This window comes from Lissotriton helveticus, chromosome 1_2, assembly GCF_964261635.1.
Source record: "Lissotriton helveticus chromosome 1_2, aLisHel1.1, whole genome shotgun sequence".
NCBI lineage: Eukaryota > Metazoa > Chordata > Amphibia > Caudata > Salamandridae > Lissotriton > Lissotriton helveticus.
In genome coordinates, this window is record NC_136058.1 from 59,756,105 (window position 1) to 59,772,967 (window position 16,863).

Here is a 16,863-nt window from a genome sequence, read left to right on the forward strand (position 1 = left end):
AGTGTGGGGCTCGGGCAGGCAATCCTAAAACATGGTCAGTGGAGCTAAATATAGTCGAGCAAGCTTCGAAAGGACCAGAGGGGGGCAATAACTTCTGCTATTGCAAGGATGACGAGTAGAGAGAGGCGGTGTCCTGCACGCTTCCAGGACGATGAGGAGCATCCGAGTCCCTGCAGGGAAAGGTTAAGGGTCTACGAAACAGCAATGGATGACGACTTGGAAGCGATGTTGAGCACAGCGGATGTTGAGCACAGCCAGGGCCATTATTGCGAAAAAAGGAAAAAGATGGGTAGATCAGCAGATCAGCGATGGGGCTGAAGGAGGAGCAGCCAAAAAATAAGGCCAGAGCAGCTGCACCAAAGAGAAGACAGGCGGTAAAGGGTAAAGCGGCTGCACACAAACGGCCAGCTGCAGTGGATGTCGGGGAGGCAGAGGACAACAGCAGCTGTGAATCTGAAGGGGGACCTGTAGCTATGACAGCGGCCCTTGGGCGAGGTGAGAGTGCAGCAGACAAGAGTACCAATTCCTACGTGAAATGTGGAGACCTGAGGGGCTAAGATTTGTACCGGAGGAACCGGGCAGGACTTGACTGACTTTAATATGGCGCCCTGGCAGGACTTGCCAAACATGGCGCCCGCCGCATAGGGATTCATAAAGGGGGTGGTGATGGACAGAGTATCTGAATTAAGCAGGACACTCCTACCCAGTCAAAAGATCAGGGCTTGATCCATCACCGTTTTTTAGCTCACTGCACCATCCCAGCTCAGAACCTGGCTACATGCAAATTAGTCTGACCCTGGCCCAGTGCATCATGGGAACAGGGCAGACCAAACTACCAAGCCAATTCTTTACTGGAAAGGAAACAAGCTTCCGGGGACCGGTTTCTGGCATTACAGCAGTCTTCGGCCCGGCTTGCTTGAATCCTGATGGTGCAGTGAGCAAGAGACTCACATCTGAGCATACCCTTCCACACTTGTGGTGGCCAAAACGATTCATAAAGGGGGTGGTGATGGACAGAGTATCGGGAGGCAGCATGCAGGTTTGAGACTGACTTCCACACTGGCAATCTTCATACAAGCCTGCTCGGAGTTGTTGACCAGCGGCAAGCAGGAGCTTTGAGATCTCCACCCCCATCGTTGGAAATGGGGCCAGCTTTGGATTTTGCAGGTGTTGAACCTGGTCCCCAGTGTGTTGGGGAGGTGCACCTGATTGTTTCTTCTTCTGAAGGAGTAACGCCTCCCGGGAAGTGGTGGAGTGGCCTCACTATGGAGGTGCCGGGGGATCCCCTACACTCTTTATTCTAAGCCTAAATATTCCTTACAGAGCCCTCTCAGGACAGTGCCTGACCTCAAGATGGCATCTGGTTTTTTGTTCGGACTGCGGTATCTCATTTCTCCAACTCCCCTGCTTTATTATGACATTCTCTGATTGCACCTGATCATTATCCTGACAGAGGAGTCGGAGCACTATGTCCGATGCCTGGTGGAGCTGCTCGGTTCAGGTCTGGCCCGGGTTCATCCCCTCGGCCGTCACCTACCCAGCCGGACATTGGGCACAGTTTTTCCCCGTCTCCCTGTTTTTCTCACATCCCTCCCCTGATGAATTTTCGTAACTTTGCTTTCTTTTTTCCCCATGTTTATTTTGCTCTTGGAACAAATGTAACCTGTAACTCTGATCCTCATGTAAATACTGCCTGTACCTGCCTAAAATGACGGCCGCAACAAACCCTCCTGCGTCTCCCCTGACCTTATCTCCCTCCTCCCCTACCCCTCTCCGCTCTACTCTTCTCCACTTTCCTGCTACTGACCTTTGCCCTCACCTGTCCTGGCCCTTAGTCCCCACCCTGTTTATCTGTGAATTTTCCCTCGTCAATTGAGATCTAGCTATTTTGTCTGATGCCCGATGAAGCTACCTGGTTTAGCTATAGGGGAGATGGGCCGTGGATTCCCTCCTTGGTCGTCACCTACCCAGTCGGTCTTTAGACAGACTTCCTTTCATCTCTCCTTGTTGTCTCTTCCCTTAATCCCCCTTTCTCACCTCCCCTGCCCCCTCCACTACTTTTCTCTCCCCTTTCTCTCCTCTCCTAACTGCATTGCCTATTTTTTGATGTATTGTGTAATTGTTGATCTTTTTCTGTTACATTGTTGATTCTCATGTAAAGCGCTCTGATACCTTCGGGTCTAGCCAGCGCTATATAAAACTCTTTAAATAAACTACTCCGGTTTCATTTTCCCAGGCTCGGTTTCGGCCAAACAGGATGCTTAATTCCGGACATTCGGCTTGGCTCACGCTTCGAAAAAGGACTGTGGGACTATGTTAATGGTGTATATGACAGCATGTGGAGTTCTGATTGGATGTGTGCTGGACTTTGTTAACTATTGGTGCCCACTGTTATGATAATTTTTTTTCCTATTCACAACGGTTCATGAGAATAGTAGTTTTGTGATGTTCTTTGAAAAGGCTGCTGTGAAGTAGAAGCGAAGAGAGTATGCATAATCCACACCTCTGTGTCCTTGAATTGAAGCTTCGCGTTACGAAAGCTAGGACAATTTTCATTTTGGATAGTTATTATCCGTATTAAGCCAGCAGGCTTGTATTTTGTTACATGAACAAGAATTTTGGTATTGACTATCCTTCTGTCCCGCCCGTCCCCCCCAACTCTTCCCCCCCCACCCCCCAACTTCTCCCCCACCCACGACAACCCTGGAGGAGTGAAAGCTTTGCACTCTAATATTCTTGCTACAAATCTCTTCGGAATGTCTGACAGGCTTACTTGTCTGTCAGGAACTTGAAATATAAAACATAAATACATGATATGTATAGAACAACATACATAATAAGTATATGGTGTGGGGGGTCGGAGCTTGCCGGCGCCGAAGATGGCCGCCTGAGAGTAGAGCTCCGCATTTCAAATACACTATCCTACATATAATCCGACGTTCACTTGAGACTGTGTTCCCGCAAATCGCTTCTGTGTGCTCCTGAGAGGACCCTCTATCCATCGCGGGGTCCCAGGTGAGAGGCGGACGAGAGACTGCTGTGTGCTGAAGGAGTCCATGCGGCGTACTGCCAAAGCCGCGAATCCCCGAACTCGAGTTTTTATGCCAGCCGACCGGAAGTGCTGCCGTGCCGGTCGGCTGCGACGCCTTGTCCCAATTGGTGCTGGGTGTGCCCCTCCGACGCTGCCGCTACACACGGGACCACTTGAGGTCCACGACGCCTGCTGCATGTGCGGCCTGGGCGAATGCAGCTGAGTGCCATATCAGTGTGTAGCTGTTGCCGCACATAGCCCACATGACTTGCGCACCCTGGAAAGACGGGACGGGCGCGATGTCGGCGGTGTGGCTTAGCGGCTTTGAGGCTTCCTGAGGACTTGACAGGGCCTGTGGGAGGACCTGGCTTGTGTTGCGTGGTACCGCTGCTGCGATCGAGGTGAAGACTGTCCCTAGCTCCCCCCATATCACCTGGCGCATTGCGCTCTGGAACCCTTGATGGGGCTTGCCTGCATGCACACTGTCTGATGTTTATCGAGGCTGCTGGAAGCTGTTTGTTGTACGAGTGGCGGTGACCTGCGGCCCCCCCTCCCCATTGCTCTCTCTGCCACAGAAGCCACTGTTTGGGGACAAATAGAGCTTGGTGCTCTGACTGCCCTAGGGACGGAGTGCCGCATGCTGTGTGATTCGAACGTGATAAAGGTGTAAGGTTGGTGACACATACACCACACACATCAAATCACTGTGGGACTACTGCGCTGTTTCTGGTGCTGGGCTGCCACTCCTACGGGGACCTGGTGATTTGAGTACACTTGCTGTTCCCCTTTTTGCCTAAGCTTTTGATTGACATACAGCGCACTGCCCTTGGTCGTTCGGTCTGTTGCCTCCAGTCGGGGAGGGTGTGGCGCGCAGCTATGGGCAAGACGGATAGAATACAGCAAAAACTGTCCTTTGAGCAACGCAAACCCAGAGACCGCTCTCGCGCTGCTGATGACACGGAGCAGGATGAGGATAGGGAGCAAACACTACAGGATGGTGGTTAAAAATCCATCTTGGTCACCGTGGAAAAAGGCATGCAGAACTCACTAACGGTGTTAGGGACGAAGATAGACTCCTTCTCCTATCGCATGGACCGGATGTCCAAATGTTGGACAAGCAGGTGGAACGCCTTGATATGGCGGAACGGCGTATCTCGGAGGTGGAGGAAACAGTCTGAAATGGACAGTGGTCATAAGCATATGGATTGGGCGCTACAGGTACTACTAGACTAGACGGAGGACTTGGAAGCTAGGTCTTGGAGATGAAACCTACGAATCACTGGCTTGCCGTAATCAACATCTATTGGTAACCTAGAGCAGTTCGTAGAGAACCTTCTGACTACACTTTTTGGCTCGGATATCTTTTCGCCCATGTTTGTGGTAGAACGGGCGCATCGCTCCTTGGGTCCACGTCCTGCTCCAGGTGCACCTCTGAGACCAATCATAGCAAAGCTACTTAATTATTGTGACAGGGATGCTGCTTTAAAGGCCGCGAGAGCGAAGCAGTCATTACATTACGAAGGGTCTATACTTGCTATATTCCCGGATTTCACGATGCAGGTACAGGAGGCGCGCCACCAGTTTATGACACTCAAACAGTTGAGAGACCAGAACATTGACAATGCGATGTTGTATCCGGCTCGCCTCCGAATTAACAGTCAGGTCGCATGTTTACACGGACCCCAAGACGCTTTAAAAGGCCAAGGAGCAGAGGGGTGCGGTAGGAGGCTCCCTGGAGGAACAGTACTGAACTGGTCGTTTGTCCCACAGATAAGATTTATACTCTGAGGGGGGTCTACACTTCGCTCAGATACAGTACTGTGGATGATTGCTGCTGGGAGACAAAGGGAGAGTTTTCTTTTAGAATCTATTCTAATAGCGTGCTGTCTTTGTCTTACGTATATTTATGCACAGGTTTGCTTATAAGTGCTTGGTTGGGGGTCTGGACGCGCTGTGCACTTTGCCACAGGAATAGGATCTTGGCGGGGTGCGTGAGTCTTTTGTGAACGTTCCTAATGTGCTAGATGGAATGCAGCGGACCGACGTTTGTCGCCCATTTGGTTGACAGTACTAGGTTGGCAACCTCCGCCTACAAGTGTAACGCACACTGGGGTTTTTTTTGCTCTTGTTTACTGACGGGAGGGATTGTTTCTTCTTGGCCCAGAGCAACGTAATGTTCTATTTGTATTATGTGGACTTAGGGGTAATGGTTCGTCAGGTCTGAGTTGTGGGGGATCTTGATGTGGGAGGGGGGTGGAGGGCAAAAGCATTTGGTGTATGGTAACATAGCAAGGCACAGGTTGGTGATATGGCAACGATGACCAGTACAGGTACAGAAGGGAGTGATGGTGTGTCCCCAGCTGACAAACTCAGAGCGCTCACATGCAATGTCCGGGGGCTAAACGATCATAGAAAACTCCGTAAAGTCCCTTCATACCTGACGAGACATAATATCAACGTAGCCCTACTGCAAGAAACTCATCTCCCGCTAAACTCTCCTATGTTGCGGAGCAGGAACCTGCTTGGCAACATACATGCTGCTGGTTTTACCACGCACGCTTGTGGCATGCTCACATGGGTTAACCCTAGATCTGCAATCACCATTGAACCATTACTCGCAGACGCCAAGGGCAGATACGTCATTACTAGGTGTTTTGGGAAGGGTATGACCTTGTTTATTGTCCACATTTATGGCCCGAATTTTGACTGCCCTGAATTTGTTGCAGGACTAGCAGATAGTCGCAGGCGATAGCGAGGGTCACCAATTGTGGGGGGTGACCTTAATTCGGATGGACCTGTAAGAAATATTCCTGCTGCCGCTAGGGAGATTGAATGTGCCTTGATTAGGTTTGACTTGTGAGATATGTGGTGTTTGAAATATCCGAACACTGGTGGCTATACACACTATTCTGCCTACCATAACTTACACACACAAATTGATTACTGGCCAGCAACTGGGCCACTTTGTGACAGGATTCGATAATGCCAGGTCTTGCCACGTACACTCTCAGACCATTCGCCAGTCCTATTGGTACTGGATACACCTTTCAGACGTATATCCCCATTGACATGGCGTTTTCCTCCCTATTCTTTATTGGACCCGTTTTCAAGAAAGAGCTAGCTTAGGCTATTGAGACTTTCTTTTAGACGAATGTGGGCTATGTGGATTTCTACCAGGTTGTTTGGGATACCTTCTAAGTTTATATAAGAGGCATTACTATCTCTAAGCACTCAGGGGTCCTCCGTTCTATACAAAAACGTCTTACGGACTTAGAGGAAGCTATCAAATCTCTTGAGCTACAGATGTTGACTGGCGCCGGCAACTCAGATGGGGAAAAACTTGCTGAGTTACTACGCGAACACAACGCAGTAGCCGACGACGAGATCAAGTATTTCTTTATATATGCCACCGCTAGGGCTTACGGTGAGAGCGAGCAGCCGGGGTCAGTATTAGCTCAGCTACTTAAGAAATGCAGGGAGACGTTGAATACGGTGTGGGTTAGGACCTCTGAGGGCGAGTTGCTGACTGAAGCAGCGGAAGTGGCTGATAGATTTCGCCACTATTATTCTGAGCTCTACGCTTCTAGGAATTCTGCGACGGACGATGAGATCATTGATTATCTGTCCTGCATAAGGCTCCCCTGGCTCCCTAACACACACAAAGGGAATTCCTCATGAGGCTCATAAAGAAAGATGAAATTCTTCTTGTGTTGACCAGCATGAGGGCGGGGAGCACTCTTGGGTCAGATGGGTTAACGGTTGCATTCTACAGGGCATTCATAGACTTATTTGCTTCCACAGTTATCCACGCTCTTTGATTGTGTGTGACAGGCAATATGCCTCCATCCATGTCCGAGGCAGTAATAGTAGCACTTCTTAAGCCCGGTAAGTCCTCGGAGCACTGCGCATTATATCAACCTTTGTCTCTACTTAATGTAGACACGAAGATATTCGCGAGGATACTTGCAAATAGACTAGTCCCCTGGTCCCACTCTTGGTGGCACCAGAACATGCGGGTTTGTTCCCGGCAGGAATTTAACTTACAACCTGCGTACTGTCTTCGGGGTCTTACAACATATCAAGCCGGAAACGCCGGTCTTTTTAGATCAAGAAAAGGCATTCGATTCTGTGGAGTGGTCATTCCTGAAGCATGTTTTGTCTCGGATGGGAGTGAACCCAGTCTTTTTGCAACTCATATGCACACTTTACAGTAAACCCACTGTCCGCATCAAGATAGGCAATATAGTGACAGACCCTATACGTATAACTCGGGGGACGAGGCAGGGCTGCCCTCTATCACCGTTGCTTTACGCTCTGGTGGTGGAGCCCCTAGCTTGTGCACTGCGGGAATATCATCAACATCGCTGTAGATGTTTCCCACGTTACAAAAATTATATTATCCACGTAAGCCGATGATACTCTTCTATACGTCAGACACCCTGCAACTAACCTATCGGCGGTGGTGTGATTTGGTGGGCTTTCAGGTCTACACATGAATTGGCCAAAGTCTATCATTTTCCCCCTCATGCCGAGTACCCCTCGTTTTGAACTTGATTATCCTTTGGAATGGACCATGGAAGCGGTCAGATATTTGGGTATCAGAATTCACACGGATTCCTTGCACAGTATTTAAAGAAAATTATGGGACAGCGTTCAACAAGCTGGAAGATGAGGTTGAAAAGTGGATTAAGCTCCCGCTATCACTTCTCGGGAAAATAACCATCATGAAAATGGTGGTGCTACCAAGGCTTTTGTTCTTATTTATTTATATACCTATGGTTCTCCCTCGCTCCTTCTTTGATCGTCTCACCTCTTTGATGGTCTCACCTCTTTGATGGTTCGGTTGCCATGGGCGGGTAAGCCGCCACGCACGAAATGGCAGATCTTGGTGCTTTCCTATTCTATGGGTGGACTTGGCGCGCCGGATTTCAACTTATATTACAGGGCAGCGCAATGCTCTCTTGCATATCATTGGATGCATGGCCCTCCAGAGAGACCCCACCTTCGTATAGAATCCAAGGTGGCTGCCCCACTCCCGCTTCTTGCCCTGTTGTTTCAAACGGCGGATCGCAGGACTAGCATATTGGATTCTATCAATGCCACAGCACACGCTTGGCACTATTTATTGCAATTAAAGGCAGGTGCTATACTGTATTCCCCATTAGCCTTAGTAGAATGGTGTACATGGTTGCCCCTGCCAAGCAAGCACTGAAAGCCTTGGGGGTGAGTGTCGTGATAGAATTGTTTGATGATGGGGTGTCTAAGGGGTGAGAGGAGTTCGCTACCAACACAATAGAACCTACTTTACTGATGAGATTCCAATTTCATAGAATGTGACATGCATTGAAAAAAAAACTTGGTGATGACTGTCTGGAACCACCTGAATTAGCTGCTTTAACACTCACTATAGGTGCGAAATCCCCCAAGCATATAGTAGCTTACATTTACAATTCATCCATGTCATATAGAGCTAATCATTACACCAAGGCACGCTTAGCTTGGCAAAGAGACTTAACGTAGATATATCGGACACTGTATGTTCCTATTGCTGTACCAGCACTAAGCGTATCTGACTAAACGGCAGGCACCGCCTAGTGCACTTTAAGTATCTAAATAGGATTTATTACACACCGGAGAGGCTACACAGGTACGGTTTGAGGGATACTGCGAATTTTGAACTATGTCACGCTGAGTCTGACTTCTTCCATCTGTCCTCGGCGTGCCGGGGAATTGCTGGCTTTTGGGTTATACCCTTCAGGGAAATAGGTCTGATCACTAACTTGCCCCTTGAGCCGGACCCTATGCTGGCACTGTAGGGTTACTCCAAGTCAATCCCCAAAGGGGTCAGGAGATTGGTCGACTTGGGAATGCTGATGGCCAAGTGTAGGGTGGCCATCAACTGGTTTCGTGGTCCTCGTCCTAAACATGCACAATGGAATAATTGCATTACATTTTGCTGTGCACAGACTGAGATCTTTAGCAAGCTTTTTCCTCCACGTAACAGGCACAAAAATTCCTGAGAACTGTATAATACCTATAAGCTCATATCTGACAGAGGTGATGATGGTTCACCCTCACGGACGCAGAGTTAGACTGTTTGTGTTGGGGTTTACCTCCTTACGTCTAGTAATCTAACTGGTATTGCTTCCTGAGGGTATACCCACAATTGTTGCAAACTCCATGTACAATGCCATTGCAAGACATCATGTGCTGCTCTGTTTAATTTTATTTGTTTTTGCAAACATATGTCTACTATGTTGAAGCAACAGCATTTTAATTTTTTTAAATTTGTATTCTTTAAATGTATCCTGCATATGTTGTTGACTTTGTGTGTGATTATTGTGGTTGTCTAGGTGGATGAATGCAAGAATGAGTCAGTGGATGGATGAATGGGTGCATGAGTATCTTTACTTATTGAAGGTCTAACCCCATCACTGACTGAGGAGGCACATTCATTTAAAAAAACTGACTATCTGAAAGAGACCATTTGTTATGAATTCCTCACCTAAGAATTACCTCCAGGCGTCACACTGGATCTGGAGAATTTCTTCATCAGCGAGACCCCTGCACGTCGATAGGTGGCGTCGGTCATCTCCGCATTCGTCATTGGCATCGTGGTCGCCAGGATGACGTCTCGGTATCTACTTAGACACTGCCCTCGCTCTCTGGTGTCAGTTCTTTCTCCACTCCAGCCATCGCAGATCCAGAGAGAGCAGTACCTCGAGTCACTTTTTGACTCTCTTTTTGCGACTTTTCTCGATGTCTTTCCGGGTCCTTAGACTCCTGGTGCATGCAGGGATGCCCGTCCTCGAACCGGCTTCAAGGCTTGTGTCACAAACTGATGCTGGTTACGGACCCGCACCTTGTGTGCCTTTGGTGCTTTGAGCGCGACCACTACTCTAAGTCTTGCTCCGACTGCCGGGCCATGAACCCGAAGTCTTTGCGGGAATGGTCCCAAAAGCTTCTCGAGGCACGGCAGTCAGCTCTGCGCCGTTCGAAAGGGAGGTCGCGGGACCGGTCGCGGAGTCATCACTATCATTTTTCATCCAAGTCTTCGCGGAAGTCGAAGCACAAAAAGCACAGTCGCTCTTCGCGTTCTCCCCGTCTGTCACCAGACGCTGGAAGCGGAAGGTAGTTGTCCGGCTCTGCCCGCGGAGCCTGTTGGGTCGACTCTGGCCTTCCCTACCTTTCCGGGAGCCGGAGCGACCCCTACCCAGCTTTGAAACTTTTACGAAGCCTTGCATTCCATCTTCGGGCAGCTCGACTCCGCCTGCGGACTCGGTTGGGGGCTCTAGGATTGGATCTGGATCGGCGCTGGTCGACCTCGTGACACCTCCGGTGCCGAATCAAGTGACGACACCTCCACTGCCAGTTGTATCCCCAGTTGACTTCAACCCCGGCCTCCCCTTCGATGTGGAGCCAGACCGATGTCTGGACCGGCGCCGACTGGTACTTTTGTGCCTTTGTTCTCCTATGGTGTTCCCTAGCGCCCTCGGTGGCTACCAGAAGAGGGTGAGAAGGACTGGGAGAGGTCTGTGGACCCTTTAGGAGTCCAGTTGGAAGAACCGAACTGGAGAGAGGAGTTGGGTGAGGCTAGTGGTCTGGATATGTCCCCAGACCTTGGCATGCTTTCTCCCCCTACCGTGGCATAGGAAGGAGGTTGCATCTTATGCAGTGGCGTTGCATAGGGCACCCGAGGCCCTAAACCTCGAGCTTCCTATGGTGGCTTCAGACCAGGAGGCCAGCCAACTAGCCCTTGGAGTCACTCTGGGTTCTGGGTTCAAGAGATGTAGGTAAAGTACTCACCAAGGCACAAGGATAGCTGGTTATTACGGCAGGTCAGCAGTTCCTCGGAGCAGCAGTCAATCCGGTGTAAGAACCTTGTAGACCTTCTTGTGGAAGTGAATGAGACTCACTGCCTCACCTGACCCGGCTCCAAGCTGGCTGAAGTGACATGCAGGGTTGTTAGACCCTTTGTGTGGGGACAGGACACAGCCTGTTCAGGCATAAGTGAGGCTGAGCCTTGCTCCTCTCGCCATCCTGCCAGTGATGACCCCTCAGGTCACACCTTCGCTCCCATTGGGTGTGGCTGTCTAGGAGGAATACACAACGCCCAACTACACCCAGCTATGTGACCAGAGACAGGCTGCAGGCACCAAATGGCTAAGGCAAAAAAATGCCAACTTTCTAAAAGTGGCATTTTCATGATTGTAATTTAAAATCCGACTTCATCACAAGTTAGGATTTTAAATTCGTATTCCAGAGACACCAAACATGAACCAGTTATCTTTTCCCATTTGGAAATTACACTTCTAAAATGTAATAAAGTATCTCTAATGTTATCCTATGGGAGAGGTAGGCCTTACAGTAGTGAAAAATTAATGTAAAAGTTTTTCACTACTAGGATATGTAAAATGTAAAAACACATGTCCTACTTGTTAACTACAGTGCTCTCCCGGTTTCCCTTAAAAGCCAGCTGTCGGAAGTTTGTTTCAGGAAAATGCTAGAAACCCACCTGTTTTAAACTTGGCTTGAGGATAGGGTTCATCACAATTTTGTTACAGGGTTGTTTTTTTTGCAACTAGCTTTGGGAGGCTCGTGTGGGTAACCATGCCCCTTACAAATACACTTGAATTGGTAAAGAGCTCAAGAGTCCTAAGGCCAGCAAAACCTAGGTCAGATAAAATAAAGGAGGAAGGCAAAAAGTTGGGGGGAGAAGACCACCCTAAGACTCACAGGTTAACAAATAGCTTCTAGTCTCCAGCCACGCCGCCGTGGCCTCCATACATGAAGCAGACCTAGATATCTCAGAATTCTAGTGGAGTATTCCTTTAAGTGGATTCTTGTTTCTCTATCTCCGTTCCGTAATACTGAACACAGAGTTAAAGTAAAGAACCTTCCCTTCACTGGTTCAGGTCTATTCGGTCAACACACGGAAGATGAGGTGCACTGTACGTGGACAAAAGTGTAGACACTTAAAGCAACAGAAAAAGAAGAGATTTAAAAATCCCAGTACAGAACTCCATGGCCTACTTCACTATCCAAGGCAGACAGCTCAATCGCCTTGGTAGCCTTACCATTCTTAGCCCCAAGGTAAACAGTAATAATAGCTCTCAGAGAAGTTCTTTGAGAGATAGAAGACACCAGCAAAAATAACTATCTTTTTCACAGAAGACAATCTCATTCCAGACAGTGACTACACCATTTCCTCCTTGGTGCGCCACTCTGGTGGGAGGTAGTGAATTTGACCATGTAAACGAGCAGCAAGAAATTACTTCTGACAAATAGGTCACTCTCCAATTCAAGACTCCCATACTGTTCACTGTTCACATACTTTGGAAGAAAGCCACAGCACTTCTTTTTTTTTTTTTATTCTGTAATTTTTTATTGTAGAAAAAATATATATTTACATGGAGCATAACATATACATGGGAGGAGAAGAAAGAGAGAGAGAAGAAAGGAAGAAAGAGAGAACGCCCGCGGGGGGGGGGGGGGGGGGTTGTTCGAATTGTTCATTTTCTGCTTCCAGTCTTATTGACGTTAGTCCAAAACTCGTCGTGCGAGCGCGGTTTGTCCCTTGGTTCCCCGTCCCGGGGTTGCGTTGAATGTCCTTCTCTGTCTCGCCCCACGGCCACAAGCGAAAGAGATAGAGTAGATAGACGAGGAGCAAGGGCGGCATTGCGCTTCCCTGGAGTGTGTCTTATTTGGAGGTCTGCTGCCCGGCTACTGTTAGTGGGTGGTTGGCCTTGCTGCCTATGGCGGCTTGTGTGATGAGAGGTACTTGTCTAGGGACTCCCACATGTTTGACTGCCTATGTGTTTTGGGTGAGTGTTGCGCTGTGATGGTGTCTGCCCCCCTTAGGAAAGTGACCCAGTTGAGCCATGTCTTAGGTGTGGCTTTCCCTGTGTCTTTCCAATTATACAGAACTGTTTTGACTGCTGCTGTCAGCAGAAGATCTGTGAGGTCTCTGTCTTCTTTGGTTGCTATTGAGGGGGACGTAAACCCCAGTGCCAGGCTGTGGAAGTCTAGTTGCAAGGTGGCCCCCGTGATCTCGTTTATCAGTGTTTCTATTGTGTTCCAGAAGGTTCTGACTTTGGAGCAGTGGAAGAGTAGGTGAGCCAGGTCACCCTTTCCTTTGTTGCAGTTCCAGCAGCGATCAGACGGTGTGGAGATAAGAGGAAGCAAAACCAACCCGTGCATGGGCGACGCCATCACCAGGAAAGAGGAAGCGCCCAAAAGGAGCCCCCAGGCCAGACAGCAAGCTAAAGGCTAAACGCTAAAGGCAGGGAAGGCAGAGTGAAGAGCTGTCGCTGCACAAGCACGCCAAACGGGTACAAAAAAGAGCGGAGAGGAAGCTCCCAGCGCCACCTCCGCACCCAGCCACTCTGCACCAAGCAACCCAGCATCCCAGCCCAAAGGTGAGCTAAAAGCCAAGGTCGAGAAGGGACAGAGCGAAGGGTGGGCACCGCACGAGCACGCCAAGCAAGCCAGGCCAGACAGCAAAGGAAGGGGGGGAACGGGCAAGAGGAAGCACGCCGAAAGGAGAAGTGCCAAGAGGCCAAAACAAGCGAACTCCTGAACATACGCTTGCAGGCACACATCAAGCAGTCAGACAGCCAAGGGCCGCAATAGCCCGCAGAGCCTCGCGCAATTAAGCCAGACTTAACAAGGGCAGCCGAACCCGGCTGCGAACCAGACGAAGCACACGCTGGCAGGACCTAAGGCCAAGACACGAACAAGGCAAGTTAGGGAACCGAGCAGGTATAGAACCTACGCAGGGGACCACCCACCCAGGGCACCCCCATCGATCAACCCTACCCACGCTCAAAAGGAAGGACGCCTGGGCAGTATCCTATCAAGGAGAGGGATCGGAGCAATGGCTAACAACGATGGGAAAACAGCAGGGGACCCAAAAAAAGCAAAGAAAGAAACGCCGGAATCTCCTTTGAAGACAAAAGGCGAAACGGCGACCCTAGAAACAAGACTCAGGAAGATTAACGAAGGCAACGCAGTGGCTAAAGAAACTAAACTAAAGATAGACAACATGCAGCTCGAACTGGCGGCAATCAGGGCCGACCTGCACAGCACCAACATGAGAATGGAAGCAGCAGAAGGCCGCATCAGCTCCGTGGAGGACACTAATACAGAGAACTCTAAAGTAATAGCGGAATGTTAAAAAGCAACGAAAGCCATACAAAAACAACTTGCGGAGCAGGATGACAGGGCAAGAAGAGGAAATGTGAGGATCCTAGGAGTGCCAGAAGGAATGGAGGAGAAGGCAGGCTCGTGTGCAAATATGCTTGAAGACATGATCCCCAAGGTAACAGGCATGAGTTTCGAAAGGAGGTTCGAGGTGCAGAAGGTGTACAGAGTGCCGGCGGGGAAGCCAACAACAGGGAGGGGCCCCAGACCAATAATATGCAACCCACTGCGAACATCCCACACCGAGGCCATCTTCGCCTTTGCCAGAAAGAATCAAAACCTGTCATGGGAGGGCAGCAAGATAGTACTGACCCAAGACTATTCGAAACAAACGGTCGAGACTAGGAAGGGCTTCCTAGCGCTCAGGGAAGCCACAGCACTTCTATAGATGCATACCATTGAGCCCTTTCAAGAGAGTAAAAGAAATCTATTTATGCTATTTATTGGTTCACAAAGAGCACTCCAAACAGGAATTTAGTTTGATTTTGTTACCAAGTTATTCAACAAATGGAACCGAAAAGAAAATGTGTGTATGCTGGCTGTCCATTAGCTATTTCCTCATCTCAAAATGTGAATGTATGTGTGCTGTGAATCTGCAAGATGAAGATTTCCATATTTCTGTTGCAGGGAAACATATTTAGTTATTGTGGTTCATAATGGGCATCTTCCACTACCAGTACTAAGTTCTATCTTTTTCAGTCTGAAATCAGTGCCTCAGACTTATCCAAGTATGTGGCAGTAGTGGCAGCTTTTCTCTAGAGCCAACAACTTTAATATTTCCACATCTTGAGGCTTGGCCAACAAAAACAGACTCCACAGAGAAAACACTCTGGACTTCTACTTACCATAGCCATACTAGAATATGTAGACCTTAATCTCAACTTCTCAAATCCTTTCAGTTCAGATGCTTTATTATATAGGGGCCATACCAGATACAAAGAGAGCGGTATACTTTGTGGGGAGTGCATCTATAATTTTTCATAAATCTCTCCAATTCACTGACTCCTACCTCATCTTCGCACCTGATGGTTTCGCTGCTTGGGTTGGTGGACTCTTGCATTTCCATGGTTTTTAATTCTAGCCTCTAAATGAGGCCTCTACAAAATACTTGGTGGAACAGTTGTCTCAATCGAAAGACAATTAACAGTTGTCTCAATCGAAAGACAATTAGGAAGACAGGTTTATCAGATAAAGGCTTCTAGACAGAGATTTCTTACCTTACAGTTTTTCCTAGGCATCAGATTGGATCTGGACACCTTTTGTGAAAAATACCCCTGCGCGCTGGTAGGTGGCGCTTCTTTCAACTCCACATGGCATCATCCACGCCTGAAAGGACGTGCAAGGTGCCTATATAGGTGCCACACCAGTGAGCTGAAGTTGGTTCTTTTCTTTCCGCTCCAGTCAACGCAGATCTGGAGAGAGCTACCCATAGTCACTTTTTGACACACGTTTTAAATGTTTTTTTCTTTTCTTGTTTTTTTACTTTATAGTGCCTTTTTTTTTATTTGACTCCTGGGGTGGCAGGAATTTACAAGGGGAAGGCTGGCTTCAAGTCCTGCACTGCCTGTCACCAGCAGATGTCGGTGACGGACCAGCCTTGAGCGTGACCAAGGCCAGTGTCTATTGGCACACCATTCCCCTCCAAGCCGTTGAGGGAGGGCTATCTCAAGCTCGACGTGCGAAGCTGCAATGGTCTTATCCCCAGTCAGGAGGAAGGTCCCAAGATCGGTCACAAAGCCATCAATCTTGTCGCAGGTGTTGCAAGATATTGAATCTGCTGAGAGAAGTCCTGTTCTGTCTTCCATATGAAACCATTGTGACATGTGCTTCCTTGACAAGCGTGGGAGTCCATCTTCAGAATTTGACCGGGCAAAATCTATTGTTGGACAAGAGCGCTTATATCAATTTGCACGAGTTGAGGGCAGTCAGGCTAGCTTTCAAGGGCTTCATACTGCCTCGTCAATAAACAGAATTCAAAGTCTTACGGACAGTACGACCACAGAGCACTGTTGTAACTAAAAAGGGGGTAGTAAATACAGATCTTTCTCTAGAGGCTCAAACAATCTGTAACTAGCTCTTGATGAGAAATCTGGCAATTAAAATGATTCAATTTAAGGGTCTCCAGAACTCTTAAGTAAACTTGCTGAGCAGATTCTCCTTAGAAAATCACAAAGGGTTCTCAATGATGACATGCTAGAAGGCATTTTCTAAAATTGGGGTCTTCCTCAAACAGATGTTTGCAACATCTCAAAATGCACAAGCTTCACCTCTAGAGACAGGGAACTGAGATCGATGGGCAGTGCTCTTTTGCTAGACTGGTCTGGAAACGTTTCCTAAGCTTTCCACAAATTCCTCTGAGACGGTCAGTGTTGGTGAAATTCAGCTAAACCAACTCAAAGAGGATTTATCACTCCCAAATGGTGGCGGCTCTGTTGGTTCCTAGAAAGACTTTACATTTCTTTAAGACCACATAGGAGGTTGCCATGCAAACCAAATTTGTTTACCATAATGCAAGGACAACTTTACCATCCAAGATGTCATCCTTGAATTTGGCAGCATAGCGCCTGATATTGTGCACTATAGATACCCAAATGTACTCTAGCATGTGTGAACACCCAAAAGGGTATTGC

The 16,863-nt window shown here is 48.5% G+C and overlaps 1 protein-coding gene across 2 annotated transcripts in view; it reads left to right on the forward strand.

Annotated features, from left to right (window-relative positions):
* The window catches only part of ANKRD13C (ankyrin repeat domain 13C), a 394,963-nt gene that overhangs the window by 340,974 nt on the left and 37,126 nt on the right, over positions 1-16,863 (forward strand). The window lies entirely within an intron of this gene.